Consider the following 25,490-nt stretch of genomic DNA (forward strand, 5'->3'; position numbering starts at 1 on the left):
CCCCAGAATGAGCCCCAATTGTCCATGTCCCTGAAGCCCTCCCTCTTGCACCATCCCTGCAGCCACGTGTTCAGCTGAAATCTCTCCCTGTTCGTTGCCTCACTATCACGTAGCACAGGTAACAAACCAGAGATGACCACTCTGTTTGTTCTAGCTCTCAACTTCCACCCTAGCTCCCTGAAATCCTGCCTGACATCCCTATCCCTCTTTTACCTATGTAGTTGGTGCCTATGTGGACCACGACTTGGGGCTGGTCACCCTCTCCTGCCAGGACCCCCAAGACAAGATCTGAGACATCACGGACCCTGGCACCTGGGAGGCAACACACCAACTGTGAGTCTGTTTTGTTCCCGGCAAACCTTCTATCAGTTCCTCTATCTATTGAGTCCCCACTGGCTATTACTCTATTCCTACCCCCCTTCCCTTCTGTGCAAGAGGGACAGACTCTGTTCCAGAGACCTGCACCCTACTGCATGCCCCTGGTAAGTCCTCCACCCCAACAGTATCCAAAATGGTATACTTGTTTTTCAGGGGAACGACCACAGGGGATCCCTGCACTGACTGCTTTTTCCTCCTTCTGGCAGTTACCCAGCTTTCTTCACTCTTAGGAGTAACTACTTCCCTGAGACTCTTGTCTATCACTGACTCTGCCTACCAAATGATCCGAAGCTCATCCAGCTCCCTTTCCAGTTCCCTAACGCGGTTTTGGAGGAGCAAGAGTAGGGTGCACTTCCTGCTAATGGTGTCCCTCACCTCATACATCATGCAGGAGGAACATTCCTCTACCTGCACTGCCATCCCTGCTCATCCCCTAAACAGAAAGTTTTAAAAAAGAAGCTTACCTTGATTTGCCCCTGGTGTATAAAGCTAGAGGTGGTGGATGGGTGGGAGGCCTACAAGGGCAGGGTGTCAGGTTTACACAACGATCACTTAAAGTGCTGAGGGATGAAAAAAATGGTCCCTTCCTTCCCGGAAACCTCTGCTCCGAGGTGCGGCTGCACAAAGAAATGGAAGCTTACTATGTTCGAGGTACGCTCAAGCTGGCATCGAGGAATTGAGCGAAGGCACAAGGGGCAGAGAGGGAACGAGGGAGGGAGGGACTGGAGCAAGGGACAGGACCGAGGGACGGGGAAGGAGCGAGGGACCAGAGCAATGGATGGGGAGGGAGAGAGGGATGGGGCTTGAACGAGACTGAGGGAAAGAGTGAGGGATGGAGCGAGGGACTGGGAGGGAGTGGGGGATGGGAAGGGAGGGGGAAGGGATTGAGGGACGGGTGGGAGAGAGCGACTGATGGGTTGGGATCGAGTGAGCGAGTGATGGAGCGAGGGAGCAAGAGAAGGAGAGGAAGGGACAGAGCGAGGGAACAAAGGATGGACAGGAAGAGAGGGAGGGAACAAGGGACAGGTCAGGAGGTAACGAAGGAGGAGGAGGGAGGGAGGGATGGGGAGGGAGTGAGGGACAGGGAAGGTGTGAGGAAGCGAGGAATGGAGCGGGAGAATGAGGGTCAGAGCGAGGGATCGATGGACGGGTAGGGAGGATGGGGGCGAAGGACAGGTAAGGAGGTAACAAAGGTCGGGAGGGAGTAAGGGAGGGTGAGAGTGCGAGGGACAGCAAGGGAGCGAGGGACAGGGAGGTTTGGAGTGGGAGCAAGGAACGGGGAAGGAGCAACGGGGATGGAGCGATGGAGTGAGTATTAGGGAGGAAGGGAGGGAGAGAGATAGAGCGGCAGGGAGTGAGAGAGAGAGCGACAGGGTTTGGGGATAGGGGAAAGGAAAACAGGGCCCAAGGAGCCAGACACAGGGCCGGGGCCAAGGGAACCAGGGGATTACAGAGATAAGTGAGGGACTCGAAGTTAGAGAGGAGGACAAGGAGGAGGGGGCAGAGAGAGAGAGAGAGAGAGAGAGAGAGAGAGAAATAACGTGGGTCAGAGATAGAGGGTGAGACAACGCAACAGAGGCAGAGTGAGAGCGAGGTGGATGGAGAGAGCACAATGGTACAGTGGGGGATGGGGAGAGAGATAGAGAAGGGAAGGGGACGGAGAGAGGGAAAGAGTGTGATAGGGGATTTGGGAGAGATGGGGTCAGAGGGAAAAATACAAAGTGGGAGATGGGGTTCACACAGGCAGAGGGTGAGAGAAAACCCGTGCAGCTGTTCGAAGTGAAGGGGGAGAGAGACAGGACACAGGGAGAGAGAGAGCAATTGATTTGGAGAGCGTGGGTGGAAAGGGAGAAGGAAGGGAGTACAGAGAGGGATGGGGAACACAGAGAAATGTGGGTCAGAGAGGGAGAGAGCGAGTAAGGAGGGACAGGAGATAGAGAAAGAGACAGAGATATACCAAATGTGAACGCAAGGACAGAGTGACTGATACTAACGCCTGAGCTCAGTCCCAAAATTCTCAATTTCCCTTGGGGCCGAGTCTGTGTCTCTCCAGCTGAGCTTCTTCAACACAGAGACAAACAACAATATAGTTTGCTGAGATGTTTGACACTTTTTACTGAACGTTAATTACATATTGAAATTATGGATGCAGTCAGTGGAATGGTGCCTTTTCTCTTTGGCCTGTGAGTTGAGAGAAACATTGACATGTTTCCCTGTAACCTCCTGTGGGATAAGGTTGGATAAACCAGCACTACCCTCAGTCTGTTACCACAGCGACAGGCTGCTTCATTGCTGAAACATTGAACTGAAATGAGAAAATCCTGGATGGATTGATTAATGAGTGAATTTGATTGATTGATGAATTTGGGGAAAGGGATATTTCAGCACATTCTTCAGCTGCTGCCTGAACTTATTCTGGTTCACGGCATGAATCGCGGCGTTTGTGCAGCAACTGAGGAGCTGCAGCATGAAGCCCAATTCCTGCACAAAGTAATCTAGATGCCCAGAGTAGTACCCAATCCACCACATCCGGTACTATATAGAATACACCATTAACGTTGACCATAACAGGATGAAATTGGCCGAGATCAAAAACAGTAAAATGATGGATTTTTTTCGATTTTGCATTTCTGTGTCACACTGACCGTCCCCATTGGTGTGAGCCCGGAGTCTCCTGCGGGCTCTGCTGGTCACTAAAATGTGTCTGATGGTGAAAACATTGAGCAGCAGAATCATGAGAAATGGGAGAGTCGGGGTTAGAATGTGGTGGAGGAACTCGATTGTGACCCAGGCACGAGAGTCATAAACACCGTCTGTTACATCACAAAACCAGGGGAGGTTTAGCAGCCAATAGCGACCTGTGAGCATAAAATACCAGAAAATGTTCTTTAAACAGCTCAGCACAGTCACTGTTCCCAGAACCACAGCCGCCGTTTTCTCACTGCAATATTTACTTTTCAGCTTCTGGCAACAAATGGCCACAAATCGATCAAAGGTGAAAGTGACGGTGAACCAGACAGAACAGTCAGTGGCTGCATAAAGCAGGACAGCGTGGATATTACACACGGGGGTGTACCACAGGAATTAAAACTGTTCCCAATAAACAATGGGAATGTGTCTCAATATCAGGTCGAGGATAATGACCAGTAGATCCGCCACTGCCATGGCCCCCAGGTAACGTCTGACACATGGAGACAATCCATAATCTTTATAAAGCAGGATATAGATCGTCACTATGTTAACTGTGAGGAAGGAAAATAAACAAATTATACATCAGTCTGAAGGCAAAGTAACCAGTTTGATTGAGGACCCAGTGACATTTTCAAATGTATCACTGATTTACTGAAAAAAAAGCTGAAATAACCTGTAGTAATGTCTCAATTTGTTTTATTTTACAAAAGAAACTAACATAAAATACAAGAAACTCTCCCTCCTGAAAGACACAAACACACATCCATAAGGACAGATGGCTTCTAGAACATTGCCACAGACTAATTCACTCGAGAGCGGGCACAGGTCATTTCCTTACAGTTCCTGACATAGAGGGTGAAGACGTTGCTGTCCTGAAGGATTCTCTCCCAGTTCCCTGAAGACAAACGGAGGATGGAAATTGCAGTCTTTTCGTCCACATTGTTGTCAATTTTTGTTTGTGAAGAAACATGAACGCAGGAAAAATGTATTCACCCCTTGAAAGACCTGAGGGGAATTTGAAACAGTGTCTCCTTCTCTCTGGAATGGGATCTTTTCCCTCGGGATCTTATATTTTATTCAATTAACTGGCATCCAACTGTTCACAAATAATGTCGGACACAGAATGTTCCGGGGAACGTCGGATACAGAATGTTCTGGAGAATGTCTGTTACGGAATGTGATGTAGCCAGAAAAGATCCACATCACAAAGGCCCTTCTGTCCATCAGTTTTGGTGAGACCCACTCAGCCTCGCGGTGGAAATCTCTCACCAAACTCAACATAACTGGCAAACACAAATTAAAGGCATTGCCAGATCAGCTGAAGTGGTCAGTTATCTCACATTCTCAATCCACCTCACAGAACCAGCCCAGACACCACAAACCCAGATGGAATATCTCTTCAGCACGGAACACTGTGCAGACCAGGCTAGTGTCCTGCTCAATACAACCCGGCAATCTGTCCAGCGTGGGACACTGTGCAGGCCTCTCCAGTCAAATAGATATCAGTCCAGCACAGAGAGCTGTGCAGACCACACCAGTGCATTGATCTATAAACCCGGACCAGGTATCTCTCTAGCACGGGGGGCTGTGAAGTGATCACCACTGAACTGATCTCTAAACCTGGAGCAGTTACCCTCCCAGCGTGCAGATCTGTACAGACCACCCCAGTGCAGTGCCCGGTAACGCTGTGTTAAATCACTGCCCAGCCTGGGGAAACTTGCAGCCCATGCTGGAAGTGACAGGATGTGTGGATCCCATCCATTTACAGCTCCATATCTCCAAAGCGCCATGGCAAGGGGGGCCATGGGCGTGAAAATCACTGCCAGAGAGAGATGGTGGGGAATCAGTTGAAATACGAACAAATGGAATGGTTTGTGAATATAGACATAAAGGGGGAGATTGAGAGACTGTGACATGGAAGGATGTGTTCACAACTTTAGAATGCTGACATGTAGACATACTCCCCAACACTGAAAACACTGCATCGATCCAACATTGTCGACTGATTCAATCCGGACACCTCACCACTTCCCCCTCACCTACACCATCACTAACAGCAGGGGCATGCACATTCACCTTCATTCCCGCCCTCCCTTTCCCTCATTCCATTAGGAACAACCTGGAATAGGACAGAAATGTCCAAGCAGGGCGGTGGTGTTCCCCACATCAGTTCCCTCACCCACCTTCCCCCGCCGCATGGGGAGGGCCCTGGAATGATCCAGAGAGAACCAGGACGTACTGTGTGGAGATTCCAAAATATACACGTCCCACCGACCGATGAAGGAGCAATGTTCAGTGAAGGGTAATTCTCACTTTAACCCCACTGACAGTTCCATTCCCACATGGCACAGCTAAGAAACCGTGCCCCGATGCAATCTCTCTTTTGTATCGAGCCGTTACAAATGGAATCCCCACGGTCTCGGTGGGCAGTAGGGTGGGCTCACAACACGTCGTCTCCACCAGCTCCCAGGAAGGGAGCACGGATTTTCCCTCCTACACCTCCTCCTTCAGACAGCTGAGATACTGAAACTAACCTGTAATATTTACTAGTCTCCCAACTTGTCCTTACATCTTCAATAATCAAGCATTGAAAATCTCATAGAGTCACAGTCCCCATGGAACAACTGAAATACTGTCACACTCACTGGAGAGAGCAAATACTGATGTACTCTCATGGAGTGACTCAAATAATGAAATGCTGTCCACGGAATAACAGAAATCCTGACACACACCAGATGGAATGAATGAAATATTGACAAACCACAGAGGCAGGGAAATTCTGATAGGCTCAGGGCAGGCAGGATGTGGATTTTGGGAAGGAGATAGAAACGGGCCATGCGGGTTTGGGGAATAATAATGTTGGAGGCTGTGGGTGGGTGGTCCCCTGAGGTGATGAGGTCATGAATGGTTTTGGAGATGATGGTTTGGTGCTCGGGGGTGGGGTCATGATCAAGGGGGCGGTAGGAGGAGGTGTTGCAGAGGTGGCGTCTGGCCTCGGCGATGTCGAGGTCAGTGTGCCATACTCCCACTCCGCCACCCCTGTCTGTGGGTTTGATGGTGAGGTTGGGGTTGTAGCGGAGGGAGTGGAGGGCTGCCCAGTCTGCAGGTTGGAGTGGGTGAGAGGGGTGGAGAGGTTGAGGAGGTTAATGTCTCGACGCCAGTTGGAGATGAAGAGGTCAAGGGAGGGTAGGAGGCCTGGGGGTGGTGTCCAGGAGGAGGACTTGTGTTGGAAGCGGGTGAAGGGATAAATGGAGGGAGGGTTAGGTTCCCGGTTGAAGAAGGAAGCGTGGAGACGAAGGCAGCGGAAAAACTGCTCTATGTCCAAACGATCCACAAACCTGCCTGCCCTGGTTGACCTATTGTCTCAGCCTGTTCCTGCCCCACCGAACTCATCTCCACCTATCTGGACTCCATTTTCTCCCCTTTGGTCCAAGAACTCCCTACCTACGTCCGTGACACCACCCATGCCCTCCACCTCCTCCAGAACTTCCAATTCCCTGGCACCAAACACCTCATTTTCACCATGGACGTGCAGTTCCTATACACCTGTATTCCGCATGCAGATGGCCTCAAGGCCCTGCGCTTCTTCCTGTCCCACAGGCCCGACCAGTCCCCCTCCACCGACACCCACATCCGCCTCGCCGAACTTTACCTCACACTCAACAACTTCTCTTTTGATTCCTCCAACTTCCAGCAAACAAAGTGGGTGGCCATGGGCACTCACATGGGCCCCCGCTATGCCTGCCTCTTTGTAGGTTACGTGGAACAGTCCCTCTTCCGCAACTACACAGGCCCCAAACCCCACCTCTTCCTCCGTTACATTGATGACTGTATCGGCACCAACTCTTGCTCCCCAGAGGAGCTCGAACAGTTCATCCACTTCACCTACACCTTCCACCCCAACCTTCAGTTCACCTGGGCCATCTCCAACACATCCCTCGCCTTCCTGGACCTCTCAGTCTCCATCTCAGGCAACCAGCTTGTAACTGATGTCCATTTCAAGCCCACCGACTCCCACAGCTACCTCGAATACACTTCCTCCCACCCACCCTCCTGCAAAAATTCCATCCCCTATTCCCAATTCCTCCGCCACCGCCGCATCTGCTCCCACCATGAGGCATTCCACTCCCGCACATCCCAGATGTCCAAGTTCTTCAAGGACCACAACTATCCCCCGCAGTGATCGAGAACGCCCTTGACCGTGTCTCCCACATTTCCCGCAACACATCACTCACGCCCCGCCCCCACCACAACCGCCCTAAGAGGATCCCCCTCGCTCTCACACACCACCCCACCAACCTCCGGATACAACGCATCATCCTCCGACACTTCCGCCATCTACAATCCGACTCCACCACCCAAGAAATTTTTCCATCCCCACCCTTGTCTGCTTTCCGGAGAGACCACTCTCTCCGTGACTCCCCTGTTCGCTCCGTACTGCCCTCCAACCCCACCACACCCGGCACCTTCCCCTGCAACCACAGGAAGTGCTAAACTAGTCCCCACACCTCCTCTCTCACCCACATCCCAGGCCCCAAGATGACTTTCCATATTAACCAGAGGTTCACCTGCACATCTGCCAATGTGGTATACTGTATCCATTGTACCCGGTGTGGCTTCCTCTACATTGGGGAAACCAAGCGGAGGCTTGGGGACCGCTTTGCAGAACACCTCCGCTCGGTTCGCATTAAACAACTGCACCTCCCAGTCGCGAACCATTTTAAATCCCGCGCCAATTCCTCAGACGACATGTCCATCCTGGGCCTCCTGCAGTGCCACAATGATGCCACCCGAAGGTTGCAGGAACAGCAACTCATATTCCGCTTCGGAACCCTGCAGCCCAATGGTGTCAATGTGGACTTCACAAGCTTCAAAATCTCTCCTTCCCCCACGGCATCTTAAAACCAGCCCAGTTCGTCCCCTCCCCCAACTGCATCCCAAAACCAGCCCAGCCTGTCTCTGCCTCCCTAACCTGTTCTTCCTCTCACCCATCCCTTCCTCCCACCCCAAGCCGCGCCTCCATTTCCTGCCTACTAACCTCATCCCACGTCCTTGACCTGTCCGTCTTCCCTGGACTGACCTATCCCCTCCCTAAATCCCCACCCGTACTCTCCTCTCCACCTATCTTCTTTTCTCTCCATCTTCGGTCCGCCTCCCCCTCTCTCCCTATTTATTCAGGAACCCTCACCCCATCCCCCTCTCTGATGAAGGGTCTAGGCCCGAAACGTCAGCTTTTGTGCTCCTGAGATGCTGCTTGTCCTGCTGTGTTCATCCAGCTCCACACTTTATGATCTCGGACACTCTCTGTGCTGTTTGATGTGATGCAATGCCACCCTCTGCTGGCCTCCAAACGCCACTGCACAGGCAACAGTAGAGGATGAGGACCATCAGGGATTTATTTAGAGAGGGACTGGGAGGGCAGCAGCTCACAACACCATCCAAACTGATTTCTTCCTCATGTACTTATCTAAATGTCTTTTAAATGTTGTAACTGTACTCACTTCCACCACTTCATCTGGAATTTTATTTCATACGCGAACCACTCTCTGTAAAATAATTGCCCCTCATGTCTGTTTTAAAATGTTTGATCCTCAAAATTTGAAACATCCCCACAGCCTTGAAATCCTCCATCCCCCAGAAAAGATAACCGACATTCAACTTAGTTGTGCACCTCATGATTTAAAAGACTCAATCAGGTCACCCCTCATCCTCCTGTGCACAAGTCAGTAAAGTCCCAGCCTATCCAGCCTCTGAAAACACTCTGAAGTGGTGATGTATCCAGATTGAATCAGGCGACAGTGTTGGACCCATGCAGTGTTTTCGGTGTAAGGGAGTACGTCAACATGTCAGCATTCTGAAACTTGCCAACACATCCTTCCATGACACTGTCTCTCCATCTCCCCGTGTCTGTCTATATATCCAACCCATCCCATTTGTTCACATTTAAACCGATTCCAGACCATCTCTCTCTGGCAGTGACACCCATGGCACCCCTTGTCCTGGCACAGGCAGCACAGTGGCTCAGCGGTTAGCACTGCAGCATAACAGCACTAGAGACCTGGGTTCAATTCCAGCCTCGGGCAACTGTGCGGCATTTGCACGTTCTCCCCGTGTCTGCGTGGGTTTCCTCCGGGTGCTTCGGTTTCCTCTCACAGTCCAAAGATGTGCAGGCTTATTGGATTGGCCATGCTAAATTGCCCGTAGTGTTCAGGAGTGTGTGGGCTATAGGGGGATGCGTCTGGGTGGGATGCTTCAAGGGGTGGTGTGGACATGTTGTGCCTAAGGGCCTGTTTCCACACTGTAGGGAATCTAATCTAATCCTTATATCTCAAACCATCCATTCCCACCGATATCCCGGTAAATCTCTGCTAAACCCTCTCCAGATTAATATTATCCTCACTATAACAGTGCGACCAGAACAGGACACAGTACATCAGAAGATGCCTCACCGACATCCTGTACAACATGAAAATGACACCCCAACTCCCAAACTCAAAGGTCTGAGCACAGATGGTAACGAACTAAATGCCTTCTTAACCAGCCTGTGTGTATGTGACACAGACTTCGAAGAATTATACCTGATGGCCGAGTCTCTGTTCTGCAACACTACCAAACGTCCTAATTTAAATTGTATAAGTCCTGCCCTTGTTTGTTTTACCAAAAGCAATGTCTTGCATTTATGCAAATTAAACACAATCTGACACACCACAGCCCAGTGAGTGATATTCCCACCCCCAACACAACCCTGACATGTTTTGAAAGACCCTCCCATCTCCAGAACGCCTACAAACTCCTGCCTTTATTTTCGCAAAGACCCTGAGCTTGGTTTGCCTTGTGCGGGCAGCAGGAGGCGTGGGGTGGTGGTGGTGGGAGTATGGATTGCAGACCAGCGTGTGATGGGGAGATTCATTTTCTTCAGGGTGGAGAGTTTGCCAATGGGCATCCAGATGGGCCCTAGTTATGCCTGTCTCTTCATTGGCTACGTGGAATATTCCATTTCCCAGTCCTATTCTGCTACCCTCCCCCACCCACAGCTCTTTCTCCACTGTATCAATGATATCACCGGAGATAGTAGGAACTGCAGATAGTGGAGAATCTGAGATATCATCAGTACTGCTTCTCTCTCTCGTCTGGAATTGGAAAGCTTCACATATTTTGCTTCCAACTTCCACCCTGCCCTCACTTTTACCTGGTCTATCTCTGACCTTGCCTTCTTCAACATTTCTGTTTCCATTTCTGGGATAGACTGGCCACTAATATTCATTACAAACCCACTGTCTCCCACAGCTACCTGGGCTGTACGTCCTCACACCCACGTTCCTGTAAAATCCTGTAAATGTCTTGCATTTATGCAAATTAAACCCAATCTGCCACACCACAGCCCAGTGAGTGATATTCCCACCGCACCCCCACACAACCCTGACATGTATTGAAAGGCCCTCCCAGCTCCAGAAGGCCTACAAACTCCGGTCTTTATTTTCGCAAAGACTCCCTCCATTCCATTCTCTCAGTTCCTCCGTTTCCAGCACAAATGTTCAGATGAGGCTAACTTCAACAAGAGAGTCTCCGACATGCCCACCACCCTCCTCAACCAATGGTTCCCCAGCTCCTTTGTTGACAGGGCCCTCAACCAGGTCCGATCCATCTCCCACACTTCTGCCCTCACTCCTTCTCCTTTCTCCCGCAACAGCGATAGGGTTCCCCTTAGCCTCAACAACCATCCCAACAGTATCCACATCCAGAAGATCATCAGACGCCATTTCTGCCATTTTCAGTGAGATGCCACCATCAGACCACCTCTCCCTTGATAACAAAGTGTGAAGCTGGATGAACACAGCAGGCCAAGCAGCATCACAGGCCTGCCTTCCGCAGGGACTGTTCTCTCCGGGACACCCTGGTACACACGTCCTTCACCCCCAACAATTCACCACAGCCGTACGGCCCTTCCCCTGTAACCGGTGAAGGTGCAACACCTGCTCATTTACCCCGTCCCTCCCCAGTATCGTCAAACATACCTTCCAGGTGAAGGAACACTTCACCTGCACTTCCCAGAATCTAGGCGACTGCATTCGCTGCTCACAACGTGGCCTCCTCGACATTGGGAAATGAAGTGAAGACTTGGTGAATGCGGGGTAGAACATCGATGCTCGGCTTGTAAAAAAAGTCTCTGAACTGCCTGTTGCCTGCCACTTTAATGCACCACCCTGCTCCCTGGCCAACATCTCTGTCTCTGGCTTGCTGCAGTGTTACAGTGAAGCCCAAAGCAAGCTGGAGGAACAGCACCTCATTTTACACTTGGGGACCCTGCAGCCCTCCGGACTCAGTATTGAGTTGAATAATTTTAGGGCCTAAACTCTCCCATGTCCCACACCCCACTGCACACACCAGGCCTTGTTACCACATACCCTGCCATTACACACTCCCTGTTGTTGGTCACGAACAGTCCCTGTTAGCAACTACTCACCCTCCCAGCCTGATTGTTATTAACTCCTTTGTCTGTCCAACTTCTTTCTCTCTCTTTGGGCCCGAGCATCTCGTTTACTCTCTACCCCACCCACCTCCCTATTTTCTGCATATAAACTGACATTTTCTCAGCTACCATCAATTCTGAGGAAGGGTCACTGAACCCCAAACATAGACTCTGTTTTTTTTCCTTCACAGATGCTGCCAGATCTGCTGAGCTTTTCCAGCAACTATGTTTTTGATCCTAGAATATAATTTGTTGCTGTGTAACATTTCATGCTTTCAGGAGGAGGGCAGTCACACCTTAGAGGTGGGAAATAGTGATCTGCAATATGATCTTTTGGGGTTGGAAATTATGCTCTTTTGTCGTGCCTGGTGTTCAGTAATGTCTGATCGAGATTCTTCATAGTGAAGAACATGTCTGCAGAATTTCTTTCCCTAACATTGCAGTCTCCAGATACAGTAGGAACTGCTGCTGCTGGAGAATCTGAGATAACAAAGTATCGAGCTGGATGAACACAGCAGGACAAGCAGCATCAGAGGAGCAGGAAAGCTGACATTTCGGGTCTGGACCCTTCTCAGAAAAGGGGGGGCGGAGGGGATTCTGGAATAAGTAGACAGAGTGAGGGGTAGGTGATTGGAAGATGGATAAACGAGCAGATAGGTGGAGAGGAGACAGAGAGTTCAAGGAGGCTGGGATGGAGCCAGAAAAGGTGAGTGTAGGTCGGGAGTTAGGGTGGAGGTTGGTCAGTCAAGGGAAGCCGAACAGGCCAAGGAGACAGGGATGAGACTGGTTGGTAGGAGGTAGGGCCGGTGGTTGAGGTGGGAGGAGTGGATCAGTGGGAGAAAGGATGGACAGGTCAGGGAGGCAGGGACGAGCTGGGCTGGTTTTGGGATGCAGTTGGGGTTCGGGAGATTTTGAAGCTTGTGAAGTCCACATTGATACCATTAGGCTGGAAGGCTCCCAAGCGAAATATGAGGTCCTTTTCCTGCAGCCTTCGGGTGGTATCATTGTGGCATTGGATGAGGCCCAGGATGGACATGTCATCCAGGGTGTGGAGCGTAGATGTTCCACAAAGCTGTCTCGAAGGCTCCGCTTGTTTTCCCCAATGAAGAGGAGGCCACATCAGGAACAGGGGATACAATATACATCAGCAGATGTGCAGGTGAACATCTGTTTGATGTGGAAGGTTTTCCTGCGTCCTGGGATGGAGGGTACAGGGTGGTGGGGTCGGGTCAGGTTGCGCCCTTCTCGCAGTTGCAGGGAAAAGAGCCAGGTGACATGGAGCTGGAGGGGAGTGTGGAGTGGTCAAGAGATTCATGGAGAAAGTGGTCCCTCCGAAAAGCAGGGAAGAATGGCAAGGGAAAAATGTCTTTGGTGGTGGGGTCAGATTGCAGATGGCGCAGGTGCTGGAGGATGATGTGTTGGATCTGGAGGTTGGTGGGGGTGATCAGAGTGGGTGGGGTACTTAAGGACGAGAAGATCCTGTTTTGGTTTTATTGAGTGGAGGGGGTGTGAGGGATGAGTTGCAGAAACCATGAGAGATGCATTTGAGTGTATTTTCAACAACTGTGGAGGGGGAGTTGCAACCCTTGAAAAATGAAGACATCTGGGATATCTGGGAGTGGAATGCCTCATCTCAGGAACAGATGCAGAGGAGGCGAAGGAATTGGGAATAGAGGATGACATTCTTGCAGGAAGGTGAGTGGGAAGAAGTGTATTCCAGGTAGCTGTGGCAGTTGGTAGGCTTGAAATGGATATTGGTTTCCAGGTGGTTTCCAGAGATGGAAACACAGGGGCCTAGGAAGGAGAGAGATGTATCACATATGGTCCAGCGAACCTCAAGGTTGGGGTGGAAGGTGTTGGTGACGTGGATGAACTGTTTGAGCTCCTTGTGGGAGCACGAGGTGGCATCAATACAGTTATGATATAACGGAGGAAAAGGTGGGGCTTCGGGCCAGCGTGGCTTTCAAAAAGGGATTGTTCTATGTAACCCACAAAGCAGGAAGCATAGCTTGGGCCCATGCGGGTACCTATGGCCGACCCCTTTGTCTGCAGGAAGTGGAAGGACTTGAAGGAGAAATTATTAATGGTGAGGATGAGTTCAGCTAAGCGGACAAGGGTGTCAGTGAAGGGGGACTGGTCGGGCCTGGGGGACAGGAAGAAGCAGAGGTCATTTCGGTCATCTGTATGGGGATTACAAGTATACAGTGATTGGAGGTCCATGGTGAAGATGAGGTGTTGGGGACCAGTGAATTGGAAATTCTGGAGGAGGTGGAGGGCGTGGGTGGTATCATGGATATTGGCGGGGAGTTGCTGGACCAAGGGAGAGAAAATGGAGTCCTGATAGGTGGAGATAATTTCGGTGGGGCAGGAGCAGGCAGACACAATGGGTTGACCAGGGCAGGCAGATTTGTGGATTTTGAGAAGGAGATAGAAGCGGGCGGTGCAGGATTCGGGAACGATGAGGTTGGAGGCTGTGAGTGGGAGGCCACCTGAGGAGATGAGGTTGAGGATGGTCTGGGAGATGATGTATTGGTGGTCAGGGGTGGTGTCATGATCAAGGAGGCAGTAGAGGGAGGTGTCATAGAGCTAGCATCTGGTCTCAGCAATGTCGATGTCAGTGCGCCATTCTACAACTGTGCTTCCCTTGTCCGCGGGTTTTATAGTGAGGTGAGGGTTGGAGACAAGGGAGCGCAGGGCTGTATGTTCTGCAGCGAGAGGTTGGAGTGGGTGAAGGGGTGGAGAGGTTGAGGCAATAGTTGTTTCAATGGCAGTTGGAGATGAAGAAGTCGAGGGAGGGTAGGAGGCCTGGGGATGGTTCCCAGGAGGAAGGGGTGTGTTGGCGGTGGGAGAAGGGGGACAGTAGAGGGAGGATTTCAGATAATAACCATTTAAGCTGGAAATCATAGCCAAGCAATTAAAGCTGTTAATAGTTTATCTCAATGGCGCAGCACATTCCCTCAACATCCTGTAGTTGAGGCAAGTACATTGCATTTGTTCAACACTGAAAAATCTTCCCTGTGTAATTCAGTAAATTTAACCAGAATTTTATAAATTCATATTCAGCCGAAAGTTGGCACCTAAAAAGTGACTCAAAATCTGGACATGACTTTGGTCTTGTGTAATGGGTAGTGCCAATGCCTCTGTGCCTCTGCTCTGATTCAATTCCAATCTCTGAATCTATGATAATGTCACTAGCTCATGACCAGAAGTTCTGGATATAACTCCTGCCAGTCGCAGAGGTGTGTCACAGCCTGTCAGAACAGGTTGATGGGCAAATATACGGGACAGTCATATTGTAGATTCTGGGGCCATCGCAGTATGGTGGCCTTCACCTTTGGACCAGAGGTCTCGATTCAAATCCCACAGTCGTGTTTCATAAAAAATCTAAACAAATTGGTTAAATTTTATCCAGAATTGTGACTTGATTGAGAAGGACCAGTGTTGAATTTCAGAAATCAGGCCCGGGATAACAGAAAGCACAGCCATTCGTGTTGATTGGAGTAAAATGTGCGCCTTAGATATGTTTATAAAATCATGAAGGGCATGGATAGGGTGAATAGTCAGAGTCTTTTTCCCAGAGCATGGGGAGTCAAACATTAGAAGGCACAGGTTTATGGAACAACGGGAAAGATTTAAAAATCATACGAATGAACTTCCAGATAAAGTGCTAGAGGCTTGTGAAAACACCATTTCAAAGGATGGGTATATGTATTGGAAGGGTCCAGAGGAATGTAGGCCAAATGCTGGCAAATGGGATGAGATTAATTTCGGATACCTGGGCAGCATGGACATGTGGACCACAGGATTTGTTCCCATACTGTACATCTTTATGATTCATTCATTTGCTCAGGATCTCTTTGTAATCTTGGATAACCTTGTTTTTCCATAGTTCAAATAATCTCAGTGTCATCCGTAAACTTGCGAACCTTGCCTTCTATAATTTTCATCTAAATCATTCATTTAAATGACAACCAAAAGTAAATCTAACACCGATCCCTGTGGATCACCGCTAACCACAGGCTTCCAGTCTGAAGTACAATCCTCCCTGACCACCCTGTCTCCTGCCATAAAGCAGAAACACACACACACACATGCACACTTGCATACACGCACACAGCCGTGGAGATAGATACATTTGGATGAATAAGCAGTTCAAGGGTTATGGTGAGATTGCAAGAGAAATGTTTTGAGAAATATGTCAAGCATAATCGAACAGCAGAGCAGACTCGATGGGCCAGATGGCAAATTCTGCTCCAATTTCTAATACTGTCTGGTCTGAAGGTATCGGGAATATTTAGAGAAGGTAATTTGCTGTGAGGTTAACACACTTTAAGGAGTCTCCCAATTAAGACTGAGATACGAATATATCTTTCTCTTTCACATTGTGCTGTCTGTGCTGTTCTCATCCCCAGGGAATAGTGAACACTGGGTTAGTAAAGATATTCAAGGCGGAGCTCAACTGACCTTTAATGGACAAGAGAGTCCATTATTAGGAATAAACAGGAAAAGTGTGTTCAGCCACAAACAGATCAGCCATGATCTTTCTAAACTAAGCAGCAGTCTCGAGGGTCCAATTGGCCAACTGCAGCTCGTATCCTGTTTGTTGTTGTCTCACTCCACCCTTCAAAGCTGTTGCAGAGGAAAAGGATGTCCCCATTCAAACAGTCATGGTTGCTATCATAGAGACACAGAGATATACAGCATGAAAACAGACCCTTCGGTCCAACTCATCCACGCCATCCAGATATCCGAAATAAATATGGGCCCATTTGCCAGCATATGGTCCATTCCTTTCTAAACCATTCTGAAACATATACCCGTCCTGATGCCATTTTAATACTGTAATTGTACCAGCCTCCACCACTTCCTCTGGCAGCTCATTCCATAAACACACCACCCTCTGCATGAAAATTTTGCCCCTTAAGTCCCTTTTAAACCTTTCTCCTCTCTCCTTAAAGATGTGCCCTCTCGTTTTGGACTCCCCGATCCCGGGGAAAAGACCTTGGCTGTTTACACTCCTGTGTCCCTTATGACTTTGCAAACGTCTGTCAGGTCACTCGTCAACGAAATTTTATTTTATTGTGTACCAATTGTGGCAATTTTTCCACACAGCACCCACAGCCAAAAATGAAATTAACCAGAAGCTTATCTATATTTGTGATGTTCTTAAAGGGGCGGATGTAAACCAGACTCATCGGAAATCTCCCCTCCTCCTCGATACATTTCCGGGGAAAATTGAGCACCTGATTGAGAGGGCAGACCAGTTTTATTGCTGCATCTGAAAGACAGCATTTTTGACCTTACAGCATTCCACTCAAAAGTCAGTCCATATTCTCTGCTTGTTTTTTTCCACTCAGGGATCAGAATCATTGACAGTACAACCTCTACCTGATGATCTAAAAAACAAATGTCCCTAATGGTGTGTTGCTGAGCTCAGCTACACCTCGACAACCAGCTACACACCACAGGAGAGGCCCTGCAACCTTTCCCAGCAGTTACACAGCGAGTCCTGGTTAGCTGACAGGAAATGCAGAATGTAGATAATTATTTCGTTTCAGGTTGGAAAGTTGCGACTAATGGAATTCCTCAAGGAATGTTGTGAGTTCATCAACAGTTTACAATCCAGGTTAACGATGTTGATGTAGGGTTGATAGGATTGGAGCTCAATGTGCTCGTACAGCATTATAGTCACCCAATAAAATGACAAGTGGAGGGAGACGATCTACACTGGTGTGTAGACAGCGGGTGTTTGGGAGCAAACATCCAGCAATGCAATTACAACAGTACAGTGTGGGTTGTGGGACATTTGTGTTTTTGGGGAAAGGATAAAACAGCAGTAAATTATATGACTGGAGAAGTAACGCAGAGATCGGTGCTACTGAGTGATTTGTGTGTCCTGGTACAGAAATCATTTCAAGTTAGTCTGAAGATGTCACAAGTGATTTGGAAAGGAAATGGAATAGTGCTGTTTCTTGAAAAAGGTGCTGGGTATGAAGTTAGGCATGTTTCCCTGCTTCTGTACAGGGCATTGCTGCGAATCCATCTCATGCTCTGCCTGCAGTTATGATGCCCAAAACTAAAAAAAATCACAATGGCCTTTGAAACTTTTCAAAGATGGTTCTCTATACACTGTCCTGTGATGAAGGCATTATGTTATGGAGGATTAACAGTTTCGTTCTGAGAACCAGAAATATTCTTGACTATATAAGAATTGAGGAGAGTGTAAATGGTGAATACCTGACGGATAATTTGTCTTGATTGGGAGAATACAACTGGGGAAATAATTTAAAAAATAAAACAGATTCTGAGGAAGGTTCACTTGACCCGAAACGTTAATTCTAATTTCTCTTCATAGATGCTGCCAGGCTGCTGACCTTTTCCACTAATTTCTGTATTTCTTCAGGGGTAACACACATTCATTTTAATATAGATGTTGTTAACACATCAAGACTTGTTATTTTTAAATTATGCAGGCACATATAAACATGTCTTTAAATCAAGTAGGCCCTTTCGTTGCTCAGGAAATGACTCTGTGTCTGACAGCAGCAATGATGCGCCAACATGGAGCCGGGAATGTGATTGAAACAAACAGCTCGGGCAATGTTCAAGAGGACCTCACATGTTCATGTTTGGGGGTTGGATAGCATTATTGCGTGACTCAACTCAGAGAGGGGAAAAGAAACGCAACCTACCTGAAAAGCAACAGCCTATCGCACCCTCTCTATTTCCTTGTTCCTCATCGCATCAATGTATGAGAGCTGAAAACGCACCAATCATCATTACTACTCATGGAGGATTCATGATGAGGATTAATTGGAATCTCCCACTGCCTATAGCAAAGGGAATTCAGCCAAATCTAATAGTTCCAGGAAATAATCCCATTGCTAACAACTTGTGCGAGCAGAATAAATTTGGAAGCAAAATAACATTTGGGACAATCTCTCACATTTTTCCTTTTATCATGAGATCAACTGTTACGTGGACAAAGTTCCTTCAAATTAATATTTCAGCTTGTCATCAAATATACGTGTGTGTGTGTGTGTGTGTGTGTGTGTGTGTGTATGTGTGTGTGTGTGTGTGTGTGTGTGTGTGTGTGTGTGTGTGTGTGTGTGTGTGTTTCTTCTTTGCATCATAGTTTGAGTAAAATTGGTTTGGTCATAAATGTGTCATTTTAGCAGATTAAAGAAAACTGTCTGATTCTTTCCTAACACTGACCCTGACCCAGTCTGAGACCTATATTATCAGCCACATCACCAACCTGGTTACATTTAAAATTTGGAATGATCAGGGGAGAGGTGGCACTAGAAAAGGAAACAGTGACCTGGCAAGCCAGTGTGCCAGAGACCAGTGAGCCTGACATGAGAGCTGGATAAGTTGTTGGAGGGGATTCTGGCGGCTAGGATTTACATGCATTTGGAAAGGCAAGAAGTGAATAGGGATAGTAAACATTGCTTTGTGCAGTGTAAATCACGTCTCACTAACTTGATTATTTTGAAGAGGTGATAAAGAATTTTGATGAAGGCATTGTGGCAGACATTTTCCCAATCGGCTTCAGGAAGGTGTTCCATCACGTTCCAAACGGTAGACAGATTAGTAATGGGGAATCACATGGGATACAGGGAGAGCTAGTCAATTGAATTCAAAATTGGCTTGAAGACAGAGGATTGTTTTACAGACTGGAGACCATTGACCAGCGGTGTGCTGCAAGTTTCAGTGCTGAGTTCACTGCTTTCCATCATTAATATAAAGCGTTTGGATGTGAATATCAGAGACATGGTTAGTAAGTTTCCAGATGATATTAAAAAGTGGTGCAGTGGACAGTGGTGAAGTTTATCTCAGAGTGCAATGGGACATTGATCAGATGGGCCTATGGGCCAAGGTGTGGCTGATGGAGTTTATTTTAGGTAAATGAGAGGTTTTGCATTTGGAAGAGAAAAGCAGGGCAGGACTTTGGGCCCCACACCTCAGGAAGGACATTCTAGCCCTGGAACGTGCCCAGCGGAGATTCACATGGACGATCCCTGGAATGGTATGTTTAACATTTTGTGAATGGCTAAGGATCCTGGGATTGTACTCATCAGAGTTCAGAAGGTTGAGGAGAGACCCAATAGAAACTTACAAAATAATGGATGGCTTAGAAGGGGTGGACACTAGGAAGTTGTTTCTGTTAGGCGGGAGACTAGGGGAGACTAAGTTGTTTCCGTTAGGCGGGAGGAGAGCGAGAGCCAGACAGAGAGAGCGCCAGGAGGCTGCCGGGAAGGTAACATTTTTTGTTCCCATTTTAAAAAGCTTACCTCGAGAGGGGGCCGTCTTCATTTATTTGGGCAGGAAAAAGAGTGGAAGGGCGATAGTCATTGGGGATTCAATTGTAAGGGGAATAGATAGGCGGTTCTGCAGTCGAAATCGGGACTCCCGAATGGTATGTTGCCTCCCAGGTGCACGGTTCAGGGATGTCTCCGATCGGCTGCAGAACATTCTGAAGGGGGAGGGTGAACAGCCAGTTGTCGTGGTGCATATAGGCACCAACGATATATGCAGAAAACGGGATGAGGTCCTACAAGCAGAATTTAGGGAGTTAGTAGCCATGTCAAAAAGTAGGACTTCAAAGGTAGTAATCTCAGGATTGCTACCAGTGCCACGTGCTACTCAGTGCAGAAATGAAAGAATAGCTAGGATGGATGCATGGCTTGAGAGATGATGTAGGAGGGAGAGGTTCAGATTTTTGGGGCATTGGAACCGGTTCTGGGAAATGCGGGACTATTACAAATTGGATGGTCTACATTTGAGCCGGACTGGAACCAATGTCTTTGGGGCTACTTTTGCTAATGCTGTTGGGGAGGGTTTAAACTAATGTGGCAGGGGGATGGGAACCAAATATTGGACAGAAAAGAGGTCGGAACGAAAGCCTGTAGGGAACTAGTTAATGGAGTCAGTGTGACTAAAGGGAATAGCAGTCGGGGAGCAGATGATGAACACAAAGGGACAGGTGGTCTGAGGTGCATTTGTTTTAATGTGACAAGTGTCGTTGATATGGCAGATGAGCTTAGGGCTTGGATCAGTACCTGGAAGTATGATGTTATTGCTATTACTGAGGCTTGGTTGAGGGAAGAGTATGATTGGCAACTAGTTGTCCCAGGATATCGATGCTTCAGTGGAGTTAGAGAAGGAGATAAAAGGGGTGGATGAGTTGCAGTACTTGTCAAAGGCGATAACACAGCCGTACTGAAGGTGGGCCCCATGGAGGACTCAAGCAATGAAGCAATATGGGTAGAACTCAGAAATAGGAAGGATGCAGTAACAATGTTGGGACTGTACTGCAGGTCTCCCAACAGCGAGCGTGAGATAGAGGTACAAATGTGTAAACAGATAATGGAAAGGTGTAGGAGAAACAGGCTGGTGGTGATGGGAGATTTTAATTTTCCCAACATTGACTGGGATTCATTCAGTGTTAGGGGTCAAGACGGAGCATAATTTGTAAGATGTGTCCAGGAGGGTTTTCTCGAGCAGTACGTATGTAGTCCAGCTCGGGATGGGGCCATACTGGACCTGGTGCTGTGGAATGAACCCGGCCAGGTGGTTGATATTACAACAGGGGACTACTTTGGATATACAGACAACAACTCCATAATTTTACAATATTCATGGACAGGGATGGGCGTGGTCCTAAAGGAAAAGTACTAAACTGGGGGAAGGCTGACTATACCAAGATTCGGCAGGATCTGAGGAATGTAGATTGGGAGAAACTGTTTGAAGGAAATCCACCTTTGAAATGTGGGAGGCCTTTAGGGAGAGGTTGATTAGCGTGCAAGATAGACAGGTTCCTGTGTAAATGAGGAATAGAAATGGCAAGATGAAGGAACCATGGACACAGTTTGAATTGAGAGACTAGCCAAGAGGAAAAAAGGAAGCATACATGAGGCCTAGGCAACTGAAGACAGACGAAGCTTTGCAAGAATATCGTGAATGTAGATCGAATCTGAAACGAAGGATTAAGAGGGCTAAGAGAGGACATGAGATATTGCTGGCAAACATGGTTAAGGAAAATCCCAAAGCCTTTTATTCAGACATAAAGAGCAAGGGGGCAACTAGAGAAAGGATTGGCCCACGTCAGGACAAAGAAGGAAAGTTATGTGCTGATTCAGAGAAAATAGGTGACATTCTTAACGAGTATTTTGCATCGGTATTCACCAAGGAGAGGGACATGACAGATGTTGAGGTTAGGGATAGATGTTTGCTTACTCTAGGTCAAGTTGACAAAAGGAAGGAGGAAGTATTGAGTATCCTAAAAGTCATTAAGGTGGACAAGTCCCCTGATCCGGATGGTATCTATCCCAGGTTACTGTGGGAAGCGAGAGAGGACATAAATGGGGCCTTAACAGATATCTTTGCAGCATCCTTAGACACAGGTGAGGTCCCGAACGACTAGAGACTTGCTAATGTTGCCCCCTTGTTTAAGAAGGGCAGCAAGGATAATCCAGGTAATTATCGACTGGTGAGCCTGATATCAGTGGTCGGGAAGTTACTGGAGACGATATTGAGGGATAGGACCTATTCCCATTTGGAAGCAAATGGGCATATCAGTGACAAGCAACATGGTTTTGTGCGGAGAAGGTCATGTCTTACCAACTGAATAGTATTCTTTGAGGACGTGACAAAGTTGTTGGTTAGGGAAAGGCTGTAGATGTCATGTACATGGACTTCAGTGAGGCATTTGATAAGGTTCCCCATGGCAGGCTGATAGAGAACGTGAAGTCACATGGGGTGCAAGGTGTGTTAGCTAGATGGATAAAAAAACTGGCTAGGCTTTAGGAGACAGAGAGTTGTAGTGGAAGGGAGTTTCTCAAATGGAGGCCTGTGACCAGTAGTGTTCCACAGGGATCTGTTCTGGGACCACTGTTGTTTGTGAGATATGCAAATGTTATGGAGGAAGGTGCAGGCCTGAACTGCAAGTTTGCTGATGGCAGGCACTAAGATTGGTGGAGTAGCTGATAGTGAAGTGGTCTGTCAGAAATTACAGCTGAATATAGATAGACTGGAGAGTTGGGCAGATAAATGGCAGATGGGGTTCAATCCGGGAAAATGCGAGGCGATGCATTTTGGAAGATCAAATTCAAGGGCGAACTATTCAGTGAATGGAAAAATCCGAGGGAAAATTAATGAACAGAGAGACCTGGGTGTTTAGGTCCATTGTTCCTTGAAGGTAACAACGCAGGTCAACAGGGTGGTCAAGAAGGCATATGGCATGCTTTCCTTCATTGGGCAGGGTATTGAGTACAAGAGTATTCAGGTCATGTTGCAGTTGTATCGGACTTTGGTTCGTCCACATTTGGAGTATGGTGCACAGCTCTATTCGCCATATTACCAAAAGGATGTGAATGCTTTGGAGACGGTGCAGAGGAGGTTCATCAGGATGTTGCCTGGTATGGAGGGTGCTAGCTATGAAGAGAGGTTGAGGAGATTAGGATTATTTTCATTAGAAAGACAGAGATTGAGGGGGGACCTGATTGAGGTCTACAAAATCATGAGGGGTCTCGACAGGGTGGATAGCAAAATGTTTTTTTTTCCCAGAGTGGGGGATTCAATTACTGGGGGTCATGAGTTCAAAGTGAGAGGTGGAAAGTTAAACGGAGATATGCATGGAAAGGTCTTTACACAGAGGGTGGTGGGCGCTTGGAACACTTTGCCAGAGGAGGTGGTAGACGCAGACACGTTAGCGTCTTTTAAGATATATTTGGACAGGCGTATGGATGGGCAGGGGGAAAATGGACCCAGACCATTAGAAAATAGATGACAGGTTAGACAGAGGATCTTCTGGATGTGAGTTTGCTCGCTGAGCTGGAAGGTTAGTTTTCAGAGGTTTCATCACCATTCGAGGCAACATCATCAGCGAGCCTCCGATGAGCTGGTTTTATGTCCCATTTTCTATTTATCTGTTTAGGTTTCCTTGAGTTGGTGATGCCATTTCCTGTTCTTTTTCTCAGAGGAAGAAATTGTGCTGTCCCAATCAAACAGGACAAATAGACAATCAAATGGACAAACAGGCAGAAAGCTAGCCACCAGGATACATGAACATCAACTAGCCACAAAAAGGCACGACCCACTATCACTTGTATCCTTACATGCAGATGAAAAAGGACACCACTTTGATTGGGACAACACATCCACCCTAGGACAAGCCAAACAGAGACACGCACGAGAATTCCTAGAAGCATGGCATTCCAACCGGAACTCCATCAACAAACACATTGATTTGGAGCCCATTTACCATCCTCTGAGAAAAAGAACAGGAAATGACATCACCAACACAAGGAAACCTAAACAGATAAATAGAAAGCGGGACATAACACCAGTGCTTCATCAGAGGCTCACCGATGATGTTACCTAGAATGGTGACGAAACGTCTGAAAACTAACCTTCCAGCTCAGCGAGCAAACTTACATCCAGAAACTCAACTTGAGCTACAAATCTTCTCAAAACTCGCCAACAGAGGATCTTGACTGGCGTCGGCTTGGAGGGCTGAAGGGCCTGTTCCTGTGCTGTAATTTTCAACCACAATCTGTAACTTTTTGTTCCAGAGAATCCCTCAGTCTATGATTACCATGAAACTGATCGATGGTTCACTGACGAATGCAGGCAAACACGCCGGGGTCAGAACCATCTGAACCTAAAACTGATGCCAGCCCATTATAAATGCCAGATTTGGCTGCTTGCATTTCAAACAGCAGAACCAACACATTACAGACAGGGCAAAGTAATTGCAACAGCAACAGACCAGAAGTCCTGCCACAACCAGTCATAAATGGTGATTGACAGTGAAACAACTCCCTGGAGGAGAGGGTTCCACAAATATCCCCATCCGAAACAATGGAACAGCCCTCCACATCAGTACAAAAGTCAAGCATGTAGTATCTGCACCATCCTCAGCCAGAAGTATTGAGTGGATGACTTAGCTCGCCCTCATCATGACCCCCTACAAAATCACAGATACCAGCCTTCAACCAATTCAATTCACTGCACATGTTACCAAGAAAAAGATGATAAACTAAAGACACGAAGAAGATAACTGGCCCTGTCGCCGTTCCTGCAATGGGACTGAAGGCTTGTGCTGCACAACAAGCCGTGCCCCTGGGGAAGCTGTTTCATTCCAGCCCCAACTCTGACCTGGCAATGTGGAAAATCACTCAGCTGTGCCCAGTCCCCGAAGAGGAGAATAGTTACAATCTGACCAACTGCCACATCCTCAGTCTCATCAGGGTGGTCGAATTGTTGGAAGTTGTTTTTGTCAGAGCTGCCAAGCAGCACAGAAATAACCTGCTCACTGTGGTTTCTGATGGGTCCCCATGTGGAGATGGTGCTGTTGTGGACATATCATTAGATTACCAATCCAGACCAGGCTAATGCTTTGGCAGCCAAGGAACGGTAGGACAATTAACAAAATACGTAAATTCAAATCTGGTGTCAGTAAAAGTGGGCCTTGAAACCAATATCGATTGTAAAAACCAATGTGCTTCAACTATGTACTTTCAGGATGCAAACCTACTGTGCTTTCCTGGTATTTCCTAAAAGTGACTCGAGACCCGTGTTGAACTCTTCAATGGTCTCTGAGACAGGACAGGCTGCAACATTACCTGTCAATTTTTATACCCAATGCCCAGGCCGATGAAGGCCGGCATGCCATATGTCTTGTTGACTACCTTGTCCACCTGCGTAGCAACTTTCAGTGACCTGTGTACCTGGACACCCAGATCCCACTGCCTATGAGTGTTCTTCAGAGTTCTGCCATTTACTGGATATTTTCCATCTGGATGAGACCTTCCAAAATGCATGACCTCACATGTTTCCAGATTGAACTCCATCTGCCATCTCTCTGCCCAAGTCACCAACCTATCTGAATTCAGCTTTGTCCTTTGACAGTCCTCATCGCTGTCCGCAATTCCAACAACCTTTGTGT

This window comes from Stegostoma tigrinum, unplaced genomic scaffold (genome assembly GCF_030684315.1).
Source record: "Stegostoma tigrinum isolate sSteTig4 unplaced genomic scaffold, sSteTig4.hap1 scaffold_49, whole genome shotgun sequence".
Lineage (NCBI taxonomy): Eukaryota > Metazoa > Chordata > Chondrichthyes > Orectolobiformes > Stegostomatidae > Stegostoma > Stegostoma tigrinum.